Here is a 20,102-nt window from a genome sequence, read left to right on the forward strand (position 1 = left end):
ACTTTTTCTAAGGACTCTGCAACAATATACACATGTTGTTTTCAGGGTGAATAAAGTAGATGTTTTATAAATTATATGCTATAGGAATACAATGGCTAAGATACATAGGATCCCTGCCTCGGGAAAGGTAGATAATAACTACATAAACAAGAGAAATAGCAGATAAAAATAAAACTGCTATGCAGAGGATTAAAATAAGGTAATGTGATAGATTAATAGATAGGCTATTTAAATTGGGTGGTCTGGGAAGTCCTTTCTGAACTGGTGTCATTTACACCAAGATCTGATGATTAAAAAGAAGAGTATGTGCAGACCTATAGGAAGAGTATACCACATGGAAGTCAATGAAGGTAATGGTCCTGTGAAGGCTAGAAGTTTGATCTGAGGATCAAAAAGAAAGCTAGAAAGTTAGGCAGGGGCCAGACCATGAAGGTTATTGTAGGCTCAGGTAAGATGTTGGTATTTTATTCTTGGTTTGGTGGGGAAACATTGGAAAACTTCAATAAATTTGTGTTTTACAACTTAATCAGAATGAGTCTGAGAATAATCACTCCTACTTATGGTTTTTTTGAAGGACAAGTTTGGAGGCAAGTTTAGTAGCCTGGTGGTGAAGTAGTATTTTTAGAGTAACAACACTGACAAAATTATAGTTAACATATTCTGCATATTCTGTACAGGTGCCATGCTAGGCATTGTGTGCATTATCTAATTTAATCACACATGTATTTTTTTCAAATATATGAGCAGCTGTCATGATCCAAAAAAATATATAAGACTGATTTAAAACTTCTTAATCATAGTAGTGCTTGTCACCCAATTAAAAATACTGAAATTGTACTTACACATAAAAAGGCTGGAGCAATTTCTTGACTTAAAGTGGCCTTTATATCTGAAAATACTGGGAGTGAATATTTTGGGTGGAGAAAAATATTCAGTCCTGTGTGTGTGTGCTAAGTCTCTTTAGTCATGTCCAGCTCTTTGCAACCCCATGGACTGTATAGCCCTCTAGGCTCCTATGTCCACAGGATCCTCCAGGCAAGAATACTGGAGTGGGCTGCCATGCTGTAGGGATCTTCCTTACCCAGAGATCAAACCTGCATCTCATGTATTCTTCATTGGCAGGTGGGTTCTTTGCCATTAGCGCCACCAGGGAAGCCCCGGTTCAGTCCTACTCAGTTATCAGGAATGGCTCCCAGGAAGGCAACAGTACAATGTAGAAATGGAGAGACACACAAAGGAATTAGTTTAGCAAACAAGAAGTAATGAGGACAGGGTACTACATAGATGCTGCCAACTCAACAAAGAAAGTACAACAGATGAAAACCCAAATTCACAGGGAGTTTAGTAAAAATGTCATTCCAGTGCAAGCAAATGCCAACCTCTGATATTAGAAGACCTTGTTTTAGAAGAGTGGGGGACTAGGTTTTGGGAACTTTCAGTTCAGTTCAGTCGCTCAGTCATGTCCGACTCTTTGCGACCCCATGAGCTGCTGTTCGACAGGCCTCCCTGTCCATCATCAACGCCCGGAGCCCACCCAAACTCATGTCCATTGAGTCGGTGATGCCATCCAACCATCTCATCCTCTGTCGTCCCCTTCTCCTCCTGCCCTCAATCTTTCCCAGCATCAGGGTCTTTTCACATGAGTCAGCTCTTCACATCAGGTGGCCAAAGTATTGGAGTTTCAGCTTCAACATCAGTCCTTCCAATGAACACCCAGGAAGTGATGTCCTTTAGGATGGACTGGTTGGATCTCCTTGCAGTCCAAGGGACTCTCAAGAGTCTTCTCCAACACCGCAGTTCAAAAGCATCCATTCTTCTGCACTCAGCTTTCTTTATAGTCCAACTCTCACATCCATACATGACCACTGGAAAAACCATAGCCTTGACTAGATGGACCTTTGTTGACAAAGTAATGTCTCTGCTTTTTAGTATGCTGTCTAGGTTGGTCATAACTTTCCTTCCAAGGAGTAAGTGTCTTTTAATTTCATGGCTGCGATCACCATCTGCAATGATTTTGGAGCCCAAAAAATAGTCTCTCATTGTTTCCACTATTTCCCCATCTATTTGCCATGAGGTGATGGGGCCAGATGCCATGATCTTAAGTTTTCTGAATGTTGAGCTTTAAGCCAACTTTTTCACTCTCCTCTTTCACTTTCGTCAAGAGGCTCTTTAGTTCCTCTTCACTTTCTGCCATAAGGGTGATGTCATCTGCATATCTGAGGTTATTGATATTTCTCCCAGCAATCTTGATTCCAGCTTGTGTTTCTTCCAGCCCAGCATTTCTTATGATGTACTCTGCATGTAAGTTAAATAAGCAAGGTGACAATATACAGCCTTGATGTACTCCTTTTCCTATTTGGAACCAGTCTGTTGTTCCATGTCCAGTTCTAACTATTGCTTCCTGACCTGCATACAGGTTTCTCAAGAGGCAGGTCAGGTGGTCTGGTATTCCCATCTCTTTCAGAATTTTCCACAGTTTATTGTGATCCACACAGTCAAAGGCTTTGGCGTAGTCAATAAAGCAGAAATAGATGTTTTTCTGGAACTCTCTCGCTTTTTCAATGATCCAGCAGATGTTGGCAATTGTATCTCTGGTTCCTCTGCCTTTTCTAAGACCATCTTGAACATCTGATAGTTAATGTTTCACATATTGCTGAAGCCTGGCTTGGAGAATTTTGAGCATTACTTTCGTAGCATGTGAGATGAGTGCAATTCTGCAGTAGTTTGAGCATTCTTTGGCATTTCCTTTCTTTGGGATTGGGACTTTGGCAGCAACCAAACCCAAGACAAGTGCATTTTGAGCTGTTAACTGAGAAAGGTGGTTTGACTTAGGGTTAAGAGAACTGGAGTTAGATTTTAACTCTATGAGGCACAATATAATAGAAGTGAAGAAGACCCCTAATCAGCTATCCCTGGGGGACACTGTAGAGTGCCAACTAGATACTAGAGTCAGGCACATAAAGAGGTCCAGAGTGGGAAAATAGGACCAGTGCAGGTCAGGAAGATCAACTGCACTCTCCAAGGTAGAGCTGAGGGCCTACTCAGATTAAATTGATCCTAGTGCCTTAGGCTTCATGACTCTGGCTTGTTGGTGATGAAGGTGTCTGGGACTTAAGTATACTTTGGAGAGAAGGAAATACCATTCTGATAAATTCTGTTGGCTCTTGGGGCAGAGATCGTTGGCATGAGTGATGTGCTAGAGCCAGCTTAAACATATTTAGCAGCATCATCAAGGTGGTACATTAAAATTAACTATGGTGGAAATATTTATACCATAGAATCAGCAAATACTACAGTCAGCCTCTCCCCCCACCTCAAGAGCTGGTATTGCAGCTTACCACTGGTTAGCACAATTTACAGGTAACTGGTTATGATACAACAATGGTATCTAATTCCAGAATATACAATATGTGAAAATTGCTCCCAGAAGTTTTATGACAGCTTAATGATTATTTCAGATGGCTGATAGCACTAGGACAGTACAGCAGGATTGATAACCCACTGTATCATGAAAATATATCAGAAATCTACTTTCATATTATATCCCTTAAAATAAGCCATAGTGAGACTATGTTACAAGGATAAGCATCCGTCATGTAGTCTCAACTGGAATGGCATGGTGTTGACTGCAGTGTGCATCTGTGGCCATGTGGTATTTTCAGGCTAATAGAAAAGTCTGACTTTTTTAAATTCAAGAGTACAAATTGATGTTATCAGGCTTCTTGCTTTTAAACGTTTAAAGCTGGTTTAACAAAAGGCATAAAGAACTATATTACTATACAGCTGAATATTTCCACAAGAGTGTAAAAGTGGTTTAACTGCTTTTCCATTATCAACTCAAAGAAAAGTTTAAGGCGAACCAGTTAACTTGACATTAAAGTGTTGTAAAGTCCATGGTGACAGGTAGAATTTCCCAAGATGGTGTTCCACATAAAGTGCTAATCTGATATGAAATTAAAATTGAAACAGAGCTTAAACAGGCAATGTTGAAATAATTGAGTTCAGGTAGTTACAGGTTTCCCTACCTCTTTTGAAGTATTTAAAACAAACTGCTCAATTATAAAAACCCTTCCTCTGATGGGATTTCCACTGAGTGGGGTCAGCTTTCTGGGAAAATTAGATTGAGTTCAAGAATTTTGAAAGCTGAACTTCAAGCTTGCTGGATTTCCATTGGGTTTCAGGTTTTCTTTCAAATGTTTTATTGCACACTGACTCAGCCTTATCAAGAAATCAAAATATAATAATAAGGGTAACAGGTATACTATGTAATGGACACCCATCTGGAATTCATTTTCTTCTGAAACAGCATATCTTCCATGTTAAATGAAATATAAAGCATTACAATACCACTAAAGTTTTGGAAAATCTTTTGCTTGAATTATAAATTTTAATTATTTGAGTCTGTTTTTCTTCTGCGAAATATTTAAAAATTCCTCTTGATAAACAGGACAGTTTCTTTGAAATTTGATAAGATTCATGTGTCTCCGGTCACTCATTTAATACTCAGAAAATTCTTTCTTTTCCCTTCCTCTTTATACCCTTCCATTTGCTCTTTTTGAACGCCTACTGCTAAATGCACCCGTTCTGAAAGCCAAGGCAATCTCTTCCTGCCCTTGATATGGATACCACCGCAGGCTTTCCTTCACCCAGATTCCTTTTCAGCCACAGTAACCATGAGAGCTTAACATCCGTTTTTACCTTTCTCTCTTCCTTTGGTCTTCAAGCCAGGTATGAGCTATAAATTGAGGTAGAATGTACAGCTGGGTCAATAAAGGGTGCATGTTGGGGGGATCAACTAGGTTTCCTATCATTTTTCACGAAGTTAAAAAACAGAATTGGCAAAGAGGAAAAAAATAAAACAGGAAGCAGGATTGCACCTATAAATTAAATATTTTCACCCCAACCCTTTTTAGATAGCCCAGGGGTATTGGGAGGGTGTGTGTTTTGGATGGGCTCAGCAAGCATTCCAACAGTAAATGGCTTCCTGTTCAGCGTGTTCGAAGTCAAGCTGTCTTTTGGGGTTGGTTAAAAATATGTGTGAAATATGTACTTTCATTTCAAGCCAAGTCAAATGTTTTCAATCATCCCCCCTTACTTGCTTCTCCTCTCTTCCCATCCTGTCATTTCTTGCCCCCCAGACAGTAAAATATACCCCCAAATATGTTTTCTTTCCCAAAAGGAAGTTTAGTGATTAATTATGAGTTACATGTAAACATATATTATTGCCCTCGAAGGTATTCACCAAGAGCCTGGCCAGTGTCATTCCTGGCTGGCATTTTTGAGTGTTAGATCTTGGTGAATAGAAGTTAGGGAAGCATGCGAAGAAACCAAGTATTTGGCTCAGGCACAACAAGGAACCAATGGATAATTGAGGGTGAGAAATGGTCTATAACTTTTCACCCCAGTGTGATGAACCTATAATTCCCAAATGTTTGTGTAATTTTCTATTTCTACCACATCAGTGACAAATATTATTTTGTACTGCATGTTCCTTGTGGATTTTTTTTTCTCATCAGCAAAGTCCAATTAGGCTTTGCTGCCTGAAAGGAAAATAACATACCTGGTCCCATGGTACCTGGCAAGAAGCACCACAGATGTACCCAGGAGGAAAAATATAGCCTTCTAGTGGAAGCCACAGAGTCCCTTCTGCAAAACGCTACTCTGATGTTGATAGACTTTAAAAATATATGTCATGTGATCTAATTAGAGGACACACTCAGATATTCAAATTCAACATCAGGCTGTCGAGGAACCATTTATGTTTGGCGTAGGCTACTGAGGCTACAGTGCTCTCTACAGAAGGCGCAGACAGTGGCTTTGTCTTTCCACTCCCCTAGTTGACTGAGCCTGTTTCAGTTCAGGGGTGTTCTTAGACAACTTTATTTACTAACGATGTTAGGTGCCAGAGTTTAACACTTTCCATATTTTAATATTTTTTAGTGTAAGAGGTGATTTAAAAAAAAAAAACAACAACTCTAGTGTGAGTTACATGGCTTGTGTGGGGAAAAAAAAATAGCTAACTTTTCCAAATGAATCTCTAAGGATAACTTATTCAAAGAATGTCTCTTGACATGTGATTCCAGGTTTCTGGTGTTTGCTGTTTTCAAATCGGTTTAACTCAGCAAATACTTATTAAATTGTTGACTGTACAAAGCTGAAGGCTAGGTGCTGTTTACAGGATGTTAATGACCAGAAAGTAATTCACCCTGACAAAGTTTAACATCCTTGATTATAAAAAATCTCAGAAAGCTAGGACTATAAGGGAACTTCTTTAACATGATAAAGAGGCATTTATATTAAACAAAATTAAAAAAAACCACAGCTAACATTAGACTCAATGGTGAAAGACTAAAAGCTTCCCCATAAAATTCCTACTTTGACCACCGGTATTCAACATTGTTCTGGAAGTTCTAGCCAGAGCAGTTAGACAAGAAAAAGAAATAAAAGTTTCAAAATCAGAAAGGAAGAAGTAAAACTGTCTTTATTCACAGATAACATGATCCTATACATAGGAAATTCAGGAAACTACTAGAGCTAATAAATTCAGCAAAGTTACAACGGCTCCATTTTTTGGTCATAGTTCAGCACATAGCATCCTCACCAAGAAAATCTAATTGCTTGTCCTCAGACAAGCAATGTTTTAAAAAGTTTTAAATGTTTAAAACTTTTAATGTTTTAAAAAGTGAATATGGGAAAAACAAAGTGAATGCAGAAGTTCCCTTATTGTATGACGAAAAGTAATTTCATTTGCTACCTCAATATGCAGCTGAGTGTGTGAAATCTTTGTAAGATTTTTGGGGGCAGAAGTTCAAATTTTGGTTAAATTCTAATAGAACTTATACAAATTAAATTTAAAATGGAAAACATATATGACCGGGCTTCCCTGGTCGCTCAGATGGTAAAGAATCCACCTGCAATGCAGGAGACCCAGGTTTGATCCCTGGGTCGGGAAGCTCCCTTGGAAAAGGAAATGCAACCTACTCCAGTATTCTTGCCTGGGAAATTCCATGGCCAGAGGAGCCTGGCGGGCTACAGTTCATGGGGTAGCAAATAGTTGAAGCACATACATGACTAAGTAACTAACACTTCAATTCACATATATGGCTATTAGCACACCAAATCTCTTTATGCCTTGAAAAAGACTCATTTCTTAGGTTATCTCATGAGAGCAGAAGTGTGTGTGTGTGTGTGTGTGTGTGTGTGTGTGTGTTAGTCGCTCAGTTGTGTCTGACTCTGCGACCCCATGGACTGTAACCCACTAGGCTCCTCTGGCCATGGAATTCTACAGGCAAGAATACTGGAGTGGGTTGCCATTTCCTTCTCCAGGGGATCTTCCCAATCCAGGGAACGAACCCATGTCTCCTGCATTGCAGGCGGAGTCTTTACCATCTGAGCTTCCAGAAGCTACTGGCTAAAAAGACAGAAAGAGAAGAGTGAGGAATACCTGCCAAGTAGAATCTAAAAGGAGGAACAGAGACAGGAGAGAGACTTTAAAGGAAAGTAAAGAAAGGAGGGGCAGAAAGATCCACAAGCGAAAGATACCATAGACTTTCATTGTTTTGTTTTGTTTTTTTTTATGGTAGCTGTGAGCCACTTCTGACTACTTAAATTAAAATTAATTAAAATTAAAGAAACTTAAAAATTAAGTTCTGTAGTTGCATTAACCACATTCCAAGTGTTGCTTACCGTGTGCCACTCTGACTAGTGTTTTGGAAAGCAAGGGTATAAAATATTTCTATTACCCCAGAAAGCTACTTAATAGCATCCTTATTTCCCTCAACAATATATAAATTTTCTTTTCAAAAATGATCTCAAACTCAATTTTTAATGATTGAGTAGTATTTGTTTGTTTTATGGTACACAGCTGGGGATGGAGAGGATGGGATGAATTGAAAGAGAGGCTATGAATTCTTTTTTTAAAAAACCTTGTAGCAGAATTTTTGCATTCATCTTAAATTGTTTATTTATAATAAATTCTCAGAAAAAGTGCTTGGATCAAGTGTTATAAACATATTAAGGCTTTTGATATGTGTGACTAAATCCAGAAAGCTTGTCTGTTTACATACCATAAACATAAGTGATTAGTTAGTTAGTTCAGTCGCTCAGTTGAGTCCGACGCTTTGCAACCTCATGAACCACAGCACGCCAGGCCTCCCTGTCCATCACCAACTCCCAGAGTCCACCCAAACCCATGTCCATCGAGTTGGTGATGCCATCCAACCATCTCATCCTCTGCCATCCCCTTCTCCTCCTGCCCTCAATCTTTCCCAGCATCAGGGTCTTTTCAAATGAGTCAGCTTTTCGCATCAGATGGCCAAAGTATTGGAGCTTCAGCTTCAACATCAGTCCTACCAATGAACACCCAGGACTGATCTCCTTTAGGATGGACTGGTTGGATCTCCCTACAGTCCAAGGGACTCTCAAGAGTCTTCTCCAATACCACAGTTCCAAAGCATCCATTCTTCGGCGTTCAGCTTTCTTTATAGTCCAACTCTCACATCCATCCATGACCACTGGAAAAACCATAGCCTTGACTAGACAGACCTTTGTTGGCAAAGTAATGTCTCTGCTTTTTAATATGCTGTCTAGGTTGGTCATAACTTTCCTTCCAAGGAGTAAGCGTCTTTTAATTTAATGGCTGCAATCACCATCAGCAGTGATTTTGGAGCCCAGAAAAATAAAGTCAGCCACTGTTTCCACTATTTCCCCATCTATTTGCAATAAAGTGATGGGACCGGATGCCATAATCTTTAGTTTTCTGAATGTTGAGCTTTAAGCCAACTTTTTCACTCTCCTCTTTCACTTTCATCAAGAGGCTCTTTATTTCTTCTTCACTTTCTGCCATAAGGGTGGTGTCATCTGCATATCTGAGGTTATTGATATTTCTCCCAGCAATTTTGATTCCAGCTTGTGATTCCTCCAGCCCTGTGTTTCACATGATGTACTCTGCATATAAGTTAAATAAGCAGGGTGACAATATACAGCCTTGATGTACTCCTTTTCCTATTTGGAACCAGTCTGTTTTTCCATGTCTAGTTCTAACTGTTGCTTCCTGACCTGCATACAGGTTTCTCAAGAGGCAGGTCAGGTGGTCTGGTATTCCCATCTCTTTCAGAATTTTCCACAGTTTATTGTGATCCACACAGTCAAAGGCTTTGGCATAGTCAATAAAGCAGAAATAGATGTTTTCCTGGAACTCTCTTTTTCGATGATCCAGCAGATGTTGGCAATTTGATCTCTGATTACTCTGCCTTTTCTAAAACCAGCTTGAACATCTGGAAGTTCACGGTTCACGTATTGCTGAAGCCTGGCTTGGAGAGTTTTAAGCATTACTTTACTAGCGTGTGAGATGAGTGCAGTTGTGCAGTAGTTTGAGCATTGTTTGGCATTGCTTTTCTTTGGGATTGGAATGAAAACTGACCTTTTCCAGTCCTGTGGCCACTGCTGAGAGAGTCGTTTAATTTTGAAAGAAAAAGAGCTCTACTTAAAAGAGCAAAAACAAAAAACAAATATAGCAGCAGTATAACTGCCTCTGTGAAGAACAGAATTTCAGATTTGGGTGGGAGTAGCTGTACAGAGGTAACCTGTAGTACACCAGTAAAAAATAATAATTAGCAAGTGTTTGTAAAGTATTGCTAGGTGGTAGGTACTATTTAGTCATTTCATAGGTTAACTGAATCCAGGATAGCCTTGTGAGTTAGTATTGCTGTTATTGCCCTCCTGTAGGTAGGCAAAGCTGAGTTACTTGGAATTAAGTGACTTGCTTGAGATCATATACGCTAGGCAGCAAAGCTCAGATTTTAATTCACCTGGGTTCATCCAGGGGCTTTCCAGGTGGCACTAATGCAGGAGATGCCTGAGACAAGGATTCGATCCCTGGGTCGGGAAGATCCCCTGGAGGAGGGCATGACAACCCACTCTAGTATTATTGCCTGGAGAATCCCATGGACAGAGGAGCCTGGTGGGCTACAGTCCATCGGGTTGCAAAGAGTTGGACACGACTGAAGCAACTTAGCACTCATGCACCCACAGGTTCATCCAGACCAGTAAGGATTCAAGAGCCTATGCCATTAACCACTCTATCGCATGGCCTCTCAACCATTTAATTCAAGTCCTAATGGAACCAAGTATTTCAGATTGAATTTTGTCTCTCAAAAATATATGTTGAGGTTTTAATCTTCAGTACTTCAGAATGTGACCTGATTTGAAAATAATGTTATCATAGATATAGTTAATTAAGAGGAGGTCTTACTCAAGGTGAGTGGACTCCTAATGAGGTTTGACTGGTGTCTTTATAACAAGATGGCCATGATGACACAGACCCAAGGAGAGGACCATGTGATGATGAAGACAGAGATTGGAGTTATGCTGCCACAAACCAAGGAACACCAAAGATCGCCAGCAAACCACCAGAAGCAAGGAGAGAAGGAGGGAAGGATCCCCTGCAGGTTTTAGAGAGAGTAGCCCTGCCAAAACCCTAATGTTGGACTTCTAGCCTCCAGGACTCTGAGACAATACATTTGTGCTGTTTTAAGCCACCAAGTTTGTGATATTCTGTTACAGTAGCCCTGGGCAACTAGTACACCAAGTAACTTAGAAAGACATTCCAGTGTCTGTCCAGACACTCATTTAGCCCATGAGACTTCTCACCTAGTTATCATTTTGCTCCTGTCACATCAGTCAGATAACTTGGTACCCAATCATGTGGGCTGAAGGCCAAGGACAATATCTTTGCCACTGAGACTGTATGTCTTGGAAATACCTAACAACATTCTGACTGACTCACAGTGAATAGCTTATTGAATTTGCCAATATTGTATTCACTTTCTGGGAAGTTAATAATTGTACATTTTTGTTCCTCTTGGAAGGGCAGTGATTCATAGTATGAACTATGCTGCTATCATGTGACAGCATTTAGATGTGTACCTTGTAGGAAAAACTGTGAGATTTAAACAAGTATTAATAATCCACAAATTTCTCCTTTTATCTGGATTTTCATTGCCTTATTTAGTGAGATTGTAGATTGTCCAATTTTGGAAAACCAATGCTCTTCTTGGCTTAAAAAATGTAAACCAAATTTATAGTTTATTCCAAACTTTGCTTAAAAAATATTTTCACTAAATAACTGTTATGTTGAATGAATGTGTGAAATATGATTTAAGACCAAAATTTTTCTTTTATAATATCATCTGAAGTTCACATTAAGTTCTGCTACAGGTCTAGTGGGCTTCCCAGGTGGCCCTAGTGGTAAAGAACCCGCCTGCCAGTTCAGGAGACGTAAAGAGATGTGGGTTCAATCCTTGGGTCGGGAGGATCTCCTGGAGGAGGGCATGGCAAATATTCTTGCCTGGAGAATTTCATGGACAGAGGAGCCTGGCGGGCTACAGTCTTATAGAGTCACAAAGAGTTAGACAGGACAAACGATTTAGCACACAGGCACGCACATACGCACAAGGTCTAGTAAATGGCATCGCAGGTTTCAAATCCAGGACTATTTGGATCGCATTGTATTTCCATGCCTATGCTCTGTTGTTTTCCTGGAGCAGGAATTTGAATTGCAGAAGATAGGGCCTTGAAAGGGGAAAAAGGAAGGTGTCTCACTGGGGAAAAGAGAGGAGAAGAGCATTAAGGACAAAGTGCTGGCATCTTCTAATTTTGTCTGGAGTCTTCCCTGGATCATTTAGATCCACTCTATTGTGGTAGCATGTATGGGACTACTGAGCCCTTGAAATGAGATTAAGAAATTGCTGCTGCTGCTGCTAAGTCGCTTCAGCTGTGTCCAACTCTGTGCGACCCCATAGACGGCAGCCCACCATGCTCCCCCGTCCCTGGGATTCTCCAGGCAAGAGTACTGGAGTGGGTTGCCATCGTCTTCTCCGTAAGAAAATTGAGATGTGCTAAAAGTACACACGCTGCAATCCATGGGGTCGCAAAGAGTCAGACACGACTGAGCAACTGAATTGAACTGAGAAGTACACGGTGCACACTGGGTTTGAAGACAATATGAAAAAAAGAATGCCAAATATCTCATAATATTTTTACATTGATTACATGGTGAATGATAATATTTAGAAATATTGGATTAAATAAAATGTAATATTAAAATATATTCTACCTGTTTCTTTTTACTTTTTTTAATGTGGCTACCACAAATTTGAAATTATATACATGACTCCCATTATGTTGTCATCAGACACAGTTTTAGATGTTCAGATAATCTGGATACCCTGAGTAATATTAATTTAATTTAAATGAAAAAAAATGGGATTTGACTTTTTGAGAAAGACAAGTAGTATTACAATTCAAAACAAATACAATTTTTAAAGCACACGACATACTATTTTTATCTTTATGATACCATTGTTCAAATTTTAAACTTGATATCTAAAAAATTGTAATTATGAGAGGTGAAGGTTTTAGTCTTTGTGGTAGATTTGTATGCAAAACTGAACTTAATTTTCCTCTCCTTTTATTTGAGCCACTGGGAAGCTTTTCTTAGTAGGAAGTGGTATTTCTTTTCCTACTCCTTAAATTTTCAATCACAAGACTTAACCTTGTGAGATGCTTGTGCCAATATACTATGTCAGAATGTTAATGTGCTCATTCTAGGCTTAGACATAAACAGACCTCACACTCCACTCCCTCTGCCTCTTGGAATCCTACCTACCTTTCATACATGAACAGACCTTGAGATGGCCTGCTAGACGATGAGACACCACTTAGAGCACAGACAAGCTGTCTCAGATGAGACCATCTCTGTTAGTTTTCTATGGCTAATATAACAAAGTACCACATGTCTAGTGGCTTACAATGACCCTAGTTTATCATTTAACAGTTCTGTAGGTCAGAAGTCCAACACAGGTCCCACTGGGCTAAAATCAGAGTATCACCAGGGCTGTGTTCTTTTCCAGGAAGTCTAGGGGAGAATCCTTTTTCTTACCTTTTCTAGTTTCTAGTGGCTGCCTGCCTTCCTTGGCTTATGGCCGCTTCCTTTATCTCCAAAGCCAACAACTGCTGGTGAAGTCTTTCTCACTTCACATCACTATGATCTCCTCTTCTGACTCCCTGTTACACTTTTAAGGACTCTTGTTATATTAGACCAACACAGATAATCCAGGCTGTATATTGTCATCCTACTTATTTAACTTGTATAGAGTACATCATGCGCAATTCTGGGCTGGATGAAGCACAAGATGGAATCAAGATTGCAGGGAAAGATATCAACAACCTCAGATATGCAGATGATACCATCCTTACAGCAGAAAGCAAAGAGGAACTAAAGAGCCTCTTGATGAAAGTGAAAGAGGAGAGTGAAAAAGCTGGCTTAAAACTCAACATTCAAAAAACTAAGATCCTGGCATCCAGTCCTATCACTTCATGGCAAATAGATGGGGGAACAATGGAAACCGTGACAGATTTTATTTTCTTGGGCTCCAAAATGACTGCAGATGGTGACTTCAGCCATGAAATTAAAAGACGCTTGCTGCTTGGAAGGAAAGCTATGACAAAACTAGACAGTGTATTAAAAAGCAGAGACATTACTTTTCTGACAAATGTGCATATATTCAAAGTTATGGTTTTTCCAGTAATCATGTATGGATGTGAGAGTTGGACCATAACAAAGTATGTGCATGCAAAGTTGCTTCAGTTGTGTCTGACTCTTTGTGACCCTATGGACTGTAACCCACCAGGCTTCTCTGTCCATGGGATTTCCCAGGCAAGAATACTGGAGTAGGTTGCCATTTCTTCCTCCGAGGGAATTGATGCTTTTGAACTGTGGTGTTGGAGAAGACTTTTGAGAGTCCCTTGGACTGCAAGAAGATCAAACCAGTCAATCCTAAAGGAAATCAACTCTGAATATTCATTGAAAGGTCTGATGCTGAAGCTGAAGCTCCAATAATTTGCCCATCTGATGTGAAGAGCCGACTAGTTGGAAAAGACCCTGATGCTGGGAAAGATTGAAGACAGGTGGAGAAGGGGATGACAGAGGATAAGATGGTTGGATAGCATCACTGGCTCAATGGACATGAGATTGAGCAAACTCTGGAAGATGGTGAAGAACAGGGAAGCCTAGCATCCTGCAGTCCATGGGGTTGCATAGGGTCAGACATGACTGAACAACTGAACTGAACTGAACTGAGATAATCCAGAGTGATCTCCTTATTTTAAAATGAACTGGTTAGCCTTAGGGCTTCCCAGGTGGTGCTAGTGGTAAAGAACCTGCTTGCCAATGCAGCAGACATAAAAGATGTGGGTTCAGTCCCTGGGTTGGGGAGATCCCCTGTAAAAGGAAATGGCAGCCCACTCCAGTATTCTTACCTGGAGAATCCCATGGACAGAGGAGCATAGCAGGCTACAGTCCATGGGATCACAGAGTCAGACATGATTGAAGTGACTGAACAGGCATGCAGGATTAACCTTTATTCCATCTGCAATCTTAAATCCCCTCTTGCCATATCAAGTAGCATATTCTCATATTATAAGGATTAGGATATGGCCATCTTTGTGAATTCTGCCCATCACACCATCCTTGGCCAGCTAGTACCTAACTAACCTCAGGAGGTGATTGGAGATGCGTAAGTGAGCCTAGCTGTGATCAGAACTGCCCAGCTGAGCCCAGTCCAAATAGCTGACCTACAGAATGATGAATTCCATACAGGTTTGTTGAACACCTTAATCAAAAATTGTGTGGTTTGTTGTGAAACAAAAGAAAACTGAGAGTCTTTGAAAAGGTCCAACAAATGCTAACTGACTTATGTTTCTGTAAAATACTGCAAGATCTAATTTCTGAAAAAGTCCTAATAATTTGAGGCACTCCATTTTTACTTAATGATTTCATTAATATTTTTCTCTCTTTTTTTTTTTACAAGGTAATGATGATATGGTTAGATCATACTCTGTCTGCTGAAGATGAATTTTTAGCAGTAGAAGAAGTCATATTTACCCACCCTTCCCTACCAACGTTCTTAACTTTGCTCTTAGAAAATAACTTTTAACAAAAGGGAGGCTCAATACCCAAGTTCTTGCCATTTGAGATAATAGTAACTGTAGCCTGGGCCAAGTTTCCATTAGTGAATAAAAAATATTTTTTAACAACCTCTCCAGCTGTTTAATTATACTTTTAGTTCTCTTTTAAGTGGATTCAATATGTAGGAAGTTACTTTGGGTTTGCACTCTGTGGTATAGATTACATGGTCAACTTTTGGAGGAATCAGGGTTATGTTTATGGTCAAGGGAAAGCTTTGATACACCTCATGATGCAAATTCTCTATTTCAACTGTGAAACATAAAGGGAAAAAAAGTCAAAATGGCTTTTTATTAGAAATTGCATTTTATTCTCCTGCATAAACTCTCAGCAAAACTGGGACTTTTAAAACAAGTTTCAGATGGAAATATGAGCTGAGCAAAATAATGTTTACTTGAGGCATATGAAGTTTTCACCTTGTAATATTTCTACTTTATAATGTTTAATCCAGGATTTCAAGATTTCCATGTCAGTAGCAAATTATGTAGCAAATTATGAAAATGCTGGGTCACCATCATCAGTCTGGTGGCAGTATCCTAAAATAGAACCCATCTGCCTATGACAGCCTGATGCTGTAAAAATTCCCCTAGATATATGTGTGTGTGTGTGTGTGTGTGTGTGTGTATCAGTGGTAAGAGGTTTTTCATTACCAGTAAAAATTATTGTTTATGTATTTATTTTTAAATTTTATTTTAAAAATTATTTATTTAATTTTGGCTGCTCTGGGTCTTCACTGCTGAGTAAACTTTCTCTAGTTGTGGTGAGCAGGGGCTATTTTCTCATTGCAGTACACGGGCTTCACATTGTAGTGATTATTGCAGAGCATGGGCTCTTGGGTATGCGGGCTTCAGTAGTTGTGGTGCACGGGCTTAGTTGCCCCAAGGCATGTGGAATCTTCCTGCACCAGGGGTTGAACCCTTGTCCTCTGCATTGGAAGGCTGATTCTTAACCACTGGACTACCAGGAAGTCCCCCAGCAAAATTTATTACTAAAGTTCCTGAAGCTGGAAAGTCATAAACAAAGATAATCACTTACCAGCCTAATAAAAATTCACACATGCAAAACTCTAGGAAATTTAAGACACCTTCTAATGGTTCCCAGTATAACAGATCAGGGAAATATATTTAAGGATAAATAAATAAGTTGCATCATTGCAAATTTCTCAGGTTTTTTTGTTTTGCTTTTCTGCTTAGAGCATTTTAAACTTTGTCACTATGAAATCTTCACCTGAGAAGAATATGAAAGAATTTAGTTTGTTTTCTATTTTTTCACATAGAAAATAGAATGGATTTGGAGTTACCTATGAAATTCTGAGATTCTTGTATATATATATATATATATATTGCATAGCTTTTCCTGCAACAGTAGAAATGGCTTTGCTGCCCACCAGCAATTAAGACATGAAACATTTCACTTGGACAACTGTTTGGGGCCCCAGGGAGCTCTAAACAAAACTGGGCTGGTAATGATGCTGCCTGACTCTGCCTGTTGATATTAACTGGGACTAAACAGAGCAACTCACATGTCAGCACACGTGTGTGACGTATGTGTATGTGTACAGATGTGGACTCACAGGCCTATTGGGAAATGAGCCAAGAAGAGACATATTTCCCTACTTTTAGAAAAAGGTAATGTGCTTAGTACGGCTTTGTAAAGTCTTTTTACCTCACACATTAAGACAATATTGATTCAATTCAATTAGCCTGATAAGTGTAAATATTCGGTATTAAAGATACATAGAGATGAGAGGAGGAAACATATTAATTAAGCCCTTACTGTATACACACCTTCATTACCCTCCTTGTATTTAGAGGTAGTAATAATAGGTATAATGGGCTTCCTACATGGCTCAGTGGTAAAGAATCTGCCTGCCAATGCAGGAGATGCGGGAGATGCAGGTTCAATCCCTGAGTTGGGAAGATCCCCTGGAGGAGGAAATGGCAACCCACTCCAGTATTCTTGCCAGGATAATCCTATGGACAGAGGAGCCTGGTGGGCTACAGTCTCTAGGGTCTCAAAGAGGTGGACACAACTGAGTGACTGGACATGCACACACATGCACACACAACAATAGATATTATATTTTCAGCTTATGGGTTAGGAAACAGTTTAGGGAGATCAAACTACTTTATCTGTCAAAGCCAGGATTAAAGCTCAAGTGTTATTCCAAATGTTATGCTGTGACCATGATACTAAAATGTCGCTTCACCCAGTAGGAGTTCATGGTCTAGTCCATTGTTATGTTCATGGACATTTACTGACACTCTGTTGATTATGATGAAGGTGAATTTTACACATTTGTCAGAAAGGATTAAATAAATGAGGTTTTAAAAATATCTTTGTGGAATTTATAGTCATAGACACATTTACATAAAAGGAGACTCCTAATTGTGTTTTAAAAGTTCTACACTTCTTCCTTATGATGTTTAATAAGGACTGAAATAGAGAAAAGTAGCGCTTAAGCTGCCTGTTTAATGATTCTGTGTAAAGAATCTTCTTAGTGTCTATGTATTTGATATCACTTAGTTTTCTGATATATTTCTTACAAGAAAAAATTAGAACAGCCTTTAAGGGGAAGACCATGGATGCCATCTTTAAAGTGTCTATGCCTTATTTTGAAAGTGCAAAATACTTGACCCACATATATCTTATATGTAATTCTTTTAACAACTGTATGTTTGGCATTAATTTTCAACTATAAAAAAAGAGAATCTCAAAGCTATAGAGGTTAAGTAACTTATAAGCATTGGCACCAGGGTTTAAACCAGTCTTACTGTAAAATCAGACTATTTCTAGCTAGGACATATTGCCTTCTCAAATACAGACTTGAGTAACAGGTATCACAGGAGGCTATTCAGGATGATTGCTACATTAATTTGAACTAGAAAGCTCAGCAAATGAATGACAGAATGACAATAACAATATATATTTTTTAAAATCACTGAGTTAGAATAGCAGCAGGGAGAATTCAGAGGTCAAAAATAGTTTCAAGTGGTAATCTGTTAGCTCTATCAAGAGTAGCTATGAGAATGACATCACCAGGGAAAAAAAGAGTAAATATTTTGGCAGACAATTAATCTACTTCAATTAGCAGATCTAAAACAAAGCATCATTGATAATCCTCCATTTCCTTTTTCCTGGCTACAGTGCTGGAAAGAGCTACATGAACATATGACTGAAATTGTTTTGCAAGACTTGGTGACCTACAGCTGGTTCACAGTTAATTGCTGGAGCCTCACTGGAGATGTAAATACTGTAGTTTCGGGACACATACCTGAAGAGCACAAACCTCTATGTAATAGATCAGAGAGCAGCAGTTCATTTCTTGACACTTTTTTCACATATGCACCATCTGTATACTGAATAATAATGACATGCATGGAAAATGTGTTTAACAGTGGAGAAACAGAAATGTGTAGTGGTTTTTGAGCTCTTAGTTTTGTGTCATGAAAATGAATTTCAATCCCATCTGTCCCATTTGTTAGCTGCATCTGTTTTTTTATCAGTACAATGCATGTAACGCTCTTGGGACAGTTATTGTGTAAGTTAAATAAATGGGTGTCTGTAAAAACACTTGGCGTGGTGCCTAGAACAGAGTAAGACATCAAACAATAGCTGCTGTTATTCTGTAGGATATAGTGTTCTGCTACCTGACTCTTCTGAAAAGGAAACTAATACCCAAATTTGTCTCCTGTGAGTTTTAGTCTCATGGGATCAACCATGAAGGCTGCTAGCAGAGCTCAATGGGAGAAAACCCAGTGTCTGACTTGTGGCTACAGAGGGCTAGTACTTACATTTGGGTTGTGTCTTTGGTCCCTTTTAGTCTGGCCAACCTGGTCCTTTACCAGCATAAAGCTGCTTCCTCCCAAGGTTTTCGCTCGCAGAAACAAGAAGACCCTGGAGGCCAACAACTAGTTATTTATTTTTAAATGTTTTAAAATAAAAGTAATAGTGTGATGCTTTTGCTTCATCTCTCTTTCTGAAATCACTCTTGACAGGAACTGGAAATAGTTCTCTCTCTCTCAAATCTCTCTCTCTCGTGACCAAACAGGATGTAGGAGGTTGGGTGGAATTTTCTGAGTTCTTTGTATATCTAGGAATGAAATGCCTGTCATTTAGTTAAAATAAGTTATTGGTTTTTAAATCAAATCAAAATATTGAGCCCAACAAGCAGGTACTGTACTTGAATTCTCTCTTATTTGTAAGAACCATTTTTCACCATTTCATGAGTAGTGGGGGAAAACAAGGAGTTATAAATAACAAAAACATGTTTTGGGCTTCATGAAACCCATAGAGGCAATTACAGGACAGTCTGGAAAAAAGTTGAAATGACCGTTATTTCTCAGGAAAAAAAAAAAATCTTTCTTGCCTTATCAAATAAGCAAGCTGACAATATTCTTTGAAAACAGTTTTAGAATATTTAGTTCCACCTTTCACTGGAGGCCTGTGCTGAACTCAGATCATTTCTTCTAGAGTCCTGCACTTTCTCTCCTTCCTGTGAATAAGAGTAGTAACTGTCTTCAGCATCACTTCAGGGCTTAGACTTGAAAAAAGTCGTAAGAGCAAGACAGGTGATTGGTTTTGCTCGAGGGAACTAGAGGAAGCTGGACACACATTCAAGTAGAATAGCAGACTAATTACAGACAGCTTTAGCAGATCAAGTGTTGACTTCTTCCAGTGATTAAGAAATAACACAGTTTGTGGTTACTGTGTTGTTGCTTCAGGACTTGCCAAATTTAAATATCCATGGCCTGGGAGTAAGTGGGCAATGATCACACTCTAATCTCTTGTTTAAATTACCTCCAAAGCTCTATTTGTTTCAGGAAATTCAGAAATAATTCAGAAACTCCCAGATTCTTAGCCTGAGAATCTGAATTTCCTTGCTCTGCTTCTTGTCCAGTTCCTACGGTTCTATATCTTTCTTCTAACCTTGGGCTTCGGATGCTAAACTCATAACAAATAACTCTCTGAACTCTCTCAGAAATGTGCCTCTCTGCCTTTGAATTCCATATGCCTTTTGTCTCGAATGGCCTCACTCCCCTTGTTTCCTAAAATAAGTGATAAATTATCATTTAAA

At 39.2% G+C, this 20,102-nt stretch overlaps 1 long non-coding RNA gene across 6 annotated transcripts in view; it reads left to right on the forward strand.

Moving 5' to 3' along the window:
* The window catches only part of LOC145521746 (uncharacterized), a 300,074-nt gene that overhangs the window by 90,804 nt on the left and 189,168 nt on the right, over positions 1-20,102 (forward strand). The gene's annotated exons all lie outside the window — the stretch shown is intronic.

The sequence above is a fragment of the Giraffa tippelskirchi genome, chromosome 9 (assembly GCF_054371585.1).
Source record: "Giraffa tippelskirchi isolate mGirTip1 chromosome 9, T2T-mGirTip1v1.2.pri, whole genome shotgun sequence".
Classification (NCBI taxonomy): domain Eukaryota; kingdom Metazoa; phylum Chordata; class Mammalia; order Artiodactyla; family Giraffidae; genus Giraffa; species Giraffa tippelskirchi.